Below are 6,668 nucleotides of genomic sequence, written 5' to 3'. Positions count from 1 at the left end.
ATAAGGATCCTGTTTTTTTTTTTTTTTTTTTTTTCAAAGGTATAATAATAATAATAAACCAAAAAATTTATAGATTAATCATTATAAATCCGTAGAATTTAATGTAATGTAATATGTCGTAAATTTGCATTATCCTACCATTATGGCCTTCTCAATCCAAAATTAGTATCCATTATAACAATTAAAAAAACATTATATTTTATACTTAAAAAAACAAATAAATAACCTCTTCAGCCCACTCTCAATAACCATGCATTAGTGAAGGGTGTTTAGTTAGCAAAAGATTAACAAAATAAAAGGTATTTAATTTGGCTAAATAGATGATTAATTATTTATTAAACCGTACATTAAAGGAGATTATTGATCTGAATTATATAGACCGATTCTTTAACTAACTTTCTTTAGATGCAAAGTTTGTTCAAGGCGAAATCTTTTCAACATCAACCTTTTATAATACCTTTCTTTTTCAAAATAATAATACATATCAAACTAAAATGCATCTTATATTATCAGTTTTAAAAAATATATATATGATTTCTTTACAAAAGTTGATATGTTATTTTATTCTATCAATTTAATATACTAGTTTGAAAACACATGCAATACATATGAATTCTCATAGTTTTATTTTGTAATTCTAATATTAAACTTTTAACATGTAATAAGAATTATATAGTTTTTTCTTAGTGTTCCATATTATCGTCTTTTCATTTATATATATATATAGTGCAAAGTAAAAAAATGTTGTGTTAGTTATTAAATTATTAAATAAATGTATACATATATTATGAATTTTAGTATTGTAATATAGAAAATGTAACATTTGCTATTTTAGTGTTTTTTTTTATATATTTATCGTCAAAGTAGTCACTCTCATACATAAAATGATGAATTTTATTTTAAATTTTCTCAGTCGTTATCTCTAAAGGAACCGTTGCAATTGTCTGAAGGAGAAGAACAAAAAATAGAATTCATAAAAAGTTTAATCTGAAGACAAATTTTCCTCCATATCCCTGTTTTAGTCTCTGAAAGTTACACTACTAGAAAACTGGGTTTTAATGTTGGTTTAAAACTGACATTATAGGGGTACAATGTCGGTTAAAAACGGACATTGAAGATCATGTTATAAAAGGTATTCAATATCGGTTGTCTTTATTGTTAATTTAAAACCGATATTATAATCAACATTTCATTGCCAATTATCTTCAATGTCAGTTTTCAGGCGACATTGAATACTATCTTCAATATCGATTTTCAATCGACATTGAACATCATCTTAATTGGTTTTCACCTACTTTTTATCAATAACTGTCCGTTATTAAATATCTGTCATGATTTTGTTATTGACAAAATAAAAATACATATAAATCTTTTTTTGCTTACACATGCAAATCAATATTTTTTTAATCTATATACACACAAAATAAAATCTTAGTTGCTATTAAATATACAACTAACCTTCAACAAATATAAAAACTAACTAATTCACGATAAAGAGAGTGAGAAGTTGTATAACTAAGTAATCTATCGACAAGTTACATTGACCACTATATACATAAAGCTAAAAAACCTAAATATCTAAAGAGTTGGTTGTCTATTTTGGAGGGTCATATAGATACATCAACAAAAACAAGAACAAAACTAAAATAATCGTACAATTGAATCTTATCATACCATCAAAATCCTACCAATCTGGAGTTTACTTGCGATAAAAAAAAAAATATTTCTTTTCTTAGATTATAGAAAACTACCGTTAAAAATCGAATATCAAGCAAACATTTAGATTATTCAATATGATGTTTTCATTAACTAATATATTGTAAAGTTCATCTTCATTTTTTTAGGAAAATTCTTGACTAATTGATCGGAAAGGGAAGTGAAAAACATAAGTTAGCATAAATATTTGCGTTCTTATTATAAATAAATAAAACAAAGGTAGATATTTTCTTGATTTCTTTTAAATAATATATTTTTAATATATAATGACAAAAATAGGGTAAGATGGAAACTTTTTCTAAGAATAGGTGTTTGGGGAAACTATTGACGAAATTGGGGTAGTGAAATCGTGTACGGGGTACACGATTGCTACGTGGCAAACTCGTGTACCCTGTACACGAGTACCGTTTAATCCAGTCAGCACCACGTCGGTTGATTGGCTGAATGGTCAGATGCAAACTCGTGGACCCGGTCCACGATTTTCTTTTTTTTTCTTTCTTTTTTTTAAAAAGTGTGTTGACTATTTTTTTTTATTGTAGATGTACAACAATATTAAGACTTTAGGAATGGGTCTACAAATTTCTTCATTATTAAACTTAATTAAATATTTAATCTACAATGAAAATATCTTGCACTCATATTAAAAAAAAAAGTCATGATATTAAAGAATATTTATAATTAATTGTTTAATTTACAATTTGTGAATGAAAGTTTACATGAAATTTAAAAACGACCCCCTGGCCTTTACCCCTCTTGAGGGTTGTCTTCGTGTCCTTCTAAATTAGGTTCACCCTGTTGTCATTGTCGTCTTGTTTGTTGAATAATACCTTCTACGTTGACCAATGTTTGCTGACACATTGAACCCAAGTCTGGTAAGTTATTCTGCACTGAATATTGTTGAACATCGTCGATAAAATTATTCTGTACAATAAAAAAAATAAATATTAAAAAAATATTCATATCATATATATGGAAAATGTCTGATTTTAAATCTCTTACCATGTAGTAATAGTAAGCGTCGTCAGGTATGATAAATCGCCTCGTGATTGAATTGTACCAGGAAAAGTAGTCGTTTGATACAGCTGGCCCATTTGTTAATTCTCCCTATGCACAACGATCATGTCATCCATGCCAGTAGGATAAATATTCCGCATAGATTCGATGCCAATCTTGGTCATGCTTACCTTTCAAATCAATCTGGTGTAATGTTGGGAGTGTATAAGACAAACGAAGGTATCTTTTATTGCAGACCGAACTGTCTCAATACACGATCTGGATAATGCTACTCTACTATATGGAAGCATATAAGAGGGACGGTCAACCAAATGTCTTCACCATCACGGCAATAATTAGGTAAGGATGACCAAATCTATTGTGTGTATGACGTCCAAATAATCTGACAAAAAAAAAAAATAATAAGTATACATCTAAAATGTTTTAAATATTCATTTATATATACATTTCCTACCTGATTGTGCATCAGCATGTTAAATATTTTTTTGTACACGAGCAACATATTTGCTGAATGTTCAGAGGCAGCTCATACACCACTCCATCTAAAATTATAAAAAATACAATTAATTTATATTCTTACATAAAAATGATAATGAAATAAATATATAAATGAAATAATACCTAACACTAAGTGGACGATGATCTATGGCCTGTAGCTGGACTTGTGATGCTATAATTGGAAATCTGTCATAAGTCCATACTTGTAGTAGTATCAGTAGCCCCGCTATTTCCAACGCTTGTGCATTGGAAGTCCGACAAATTTCTCTATACAACCATACACGACATGCACTACCCCACGAATACGTACCAGCGTGCTCGAAATCAGACAATAGTGGGAGGAACATGAGATGCACTAAAGTATTTGACTTGTCAGCAAACAAAAATCCTCCAATAAGCTGCATGATGTATGCTCGTGCATACCTACGTACGTTTATGTCGTCGGCATCGGGAGGTAATTATAGAAACTAGGACGCCAACCAGGGGATGCTCAATCTTGATCCTTTCAGATCCTCTGGTAGAACGCCTAAGAGCTCTTCACAAACGTTCTTCCAGTCATACTGTAAAGAAATTGTCAATGGTTACCCGTCCACTCGTAACCCAAATTGTATGGCAACATCCTACAGCGTAATCGTACATTCCTCACAAGGCAAGTGAAATGTGTGGGTTTCTGGTCTCCAACGCTCAACTAGAGTAGCAGGTGCCAATCAAGCTGGATAAAACCAATTTATGCAACTCCAAGAAAACCTGTCTGCTGAACATAGGGAATAATGCGGTGATCAAATGGGATAGTATGCTATGCAATCGCCTCCATTCTCTGACAACTCAACACTACAGTGGAAGAACTATCTCATACTGATTGTGAACGATGCGTATTTTGTTAGTATAATTGTACAAGATTAGAAGGACCAGACTCCTTTACTTAAGAAGTTCAAATTACGTTACATAATAAAATCCATGACATAAAAGATACATAAAAAGTATATAAAAAGACACAATTACATAAAATAAATTCATTACATAAAAATACAAGTACATAAAATATACAATTACATAAAATGAAACAATTACATAAAAAGTATAAATACATAAAAGATACAATTACATGAAAAATATAAGTATATAAAAAATACAAGTACATCAAATATACAATTATATGAAAAATATAAGTACATAAAAAATACAAGTACATAAAATATACAATTATATAAAAAAATACGAGTAAAAAAAATACACCTAATGACTCGAAGACGAAGCACCTAATGTACGTTGTGGACAAGTGCGTCTGTTATGTCCTTCTCTCTTGTAAATTGTACAACACTTTTTGGCTTGCCTCTCTCCAATCCATTTCATTATGAATGCGTGTACCTTTTGGCTGACCTTGTTCTCTTAGTAAGTTCGCATTTGGACGAACTTCTGTAAATGATAATTCTGGCCAATAATTTGGGTGTTGAATTGGATGGAAGCGGTCTTCATAACAACGCTTGAAATTGGGCAAGTTGTAGCATTCATTAATAAGTGGTATGTATGTCACACGCATGTAATTACAAACTGTAATTACTGAGAGCATGGAATCTTGAATGACTGCCACTTATTGCAAGAACATGTTCCTTCTTTCAAGCTCAAAACTTGGGTGTATTGTCCTTTATAGGCAGAAATCATACTTATGCCAGTTTGTACTTTAAAAGCTTGACTTTCCCTATCAATAGATGTCACCGTATGTGCAGATGCTCGTTTTTCCCACCTTTAGATTTTTTTAAGGCATATTCTGTATACATGTCCCCACGATCGAGTGCTTCACTGATTTCTTGTATCCGGCATTCAAAATACAGTATTGTGGGATAGAATGTTAGACTAACCAAAGAAGTAATTGGTAACATTCTAGCACCTTTGAAACCACCATTCATACATTCAGCTGCATTGCTTGTCATCCACCCATAGCGATACCCACCGTCTTATGACTGAGTCCATTTTTCCAAGTCAATGTTTGAAAAATATTCAAGACATTCAGGGTGCAATTGTTTCAATTCTTTTATGCACCAAATGAACTTCCGCCTTTGGTGTTGATTTTCTACCTTAAACACCAAATTTTTTAGTTGCTTTGATTTGTATTTCATATTGAAATTACTAGAAACATGGCGAAGACAATATCAATGGTACGCTCTAGGTTCACTCCAACCAATTTCTTCATTATTAATTACAGCAAGAATGCCTTTATGTCTATCAGAAATCAAGCAAATACCTTTTCTTTGGGTAACATATTCACGCAATGCCCACAAAAACTATTACCAACTGGATGAATTTTCACCTTCAACAATAGGAAAAGCAAGGGAGAATATATGTCCGTTTGCATCAATAGATAAGGCGGTCAATAATTTCCCCTTATACTTTCCGTAGAGATGAGTTTCATCGATCTGGATTAATGGTCTATAATGTTCGAACCCTTCTCTTGCAGGACCAAAGGACTAAAAAACTCGTCCAAAAATAGTCGTACCTGGCACATCAGAGGGAAGGAAAAACTAATCTGTTCCTGTCCCTGAATTGTAATGAACAAAAACACTCAACCAATACGGAAGCTCTGAATATGATCTCTCCCAATCACCAAACACGCTTTTCTCTTGACTTGCCACACCCATCTATAATTAACATTATAGCCATATTGTTTTTTAATTGCTTCTTGGAGTAGGGCCACAGGTACTCTAAGATCAGCTCTAACCAAAATTTGAATTTCAATACTCATAAAATTTGAATAAGCTGTGAATGATCCTGTGTCAATTCTGAAAACAAACATGAGTGTTCCCTTTGAAATTTGGTGATTTTGAACATCCCATGATTTTACGCCGACATGCCCGTAACTTCCAAGTACAACCATCACTCCATGATTTAGATTTGACATACCAAAGATCTTGATTTGATTCCACTAGAACAATTTCGTAGTGTTCTGTCACACAATATTTTTTTATAGTAAGCTGTAAATCTTCTTTGGTATTAAACAGCATTCCTTTCTATATTACACGTTATCTACACCTATATTCCTTTCTTCCAAAGTAGATCGTAGTTCACACGTTGAATTTGTAATTTTTCAATCTATTTGGGTGAACATATTTGACGGTACAAACTTAAGATCATGTTCCCGTCATTTCCAAATAATTCATCAACTTTCAATGTCAATGTCACTATCTCCATTATTTCCAGGTTCAAGAATAACTAAATATTCAGAACGCATTGACATATTTATTATGATTTTTTCAACTGTTATAGTTGACAAAAAAATATGTTAATATGTCAACCTAACAAAATCCAATTTCTAAGTTCAACATATAAGATCTAAATATTATACATTTAAATCAACCCAAATCTAAGATTCATAAACTATACATTTAAATCAGCCCAAATAAAAACAAAGTAATATATCCATGAATCATACATTTAATTCGACC

The 6,668-nt window shown here is 31.4% G+C and overlaps 1 long non-coding RNA gene across 12 annotated transcripts in view; it reads right to left on the bottom strand.

The window, feature by feature from the left end:
- Positions 1 to 2,335: 2,335 nt before the first annotated feature.
- The window catches only part of LOC120080492, a 7,475-nt gene continuing 3,142 nt past the window's right edge, over positions 2,336 to 6,668 (bottom strand). For 4 of the 12 annotated variants that reach the window (XR_005482526.1, XR_005482531.1, XR_005482525.1 and 1 more), the window contains 4 exons: positions 3,352 to 4,083; positions 3,185 to 3,272; positions 2,716 to 3,112; positions 2,350 to 2,637 (listed from right to left, as the gene is read on the bottom strand). This is a non-coding gene — a long non-coding RNA (uncharacterized LOC120080492). Of the gene's footprint in view, positions 2,638 to 2,715; positions 3,113 to 3,184; positions 3,273 to 3,351; positions 4,084 to 6,668 lie in introns of all 12 variants that reach the window. The other 8 variants (XR_005482535.1, XR_005482532.1, XR_005482534.1 and 5 more) reach the window with 6 other exon arrangements.

Source organism: Benincasa hispida, chromosome 6, assembly GCF_009727055.1.
Source record: "Benincasa hispida cultivar B227 chromosome 6, ASM972705v1, whole genome shotgun sequence".
Taxonomy (NCBI): domain Eukaryota; kingdom Viridiplantae; phylum Streptophyta; class Magnoliopsida; order Cucurbitales; family Cucurbitaceae; genus Benincasa; species Benincasa hispida.
Note: the sequence above shows the minus strand (reverse complement) of the source record. Positions and strands in the feature narration are given on the sequence as shown.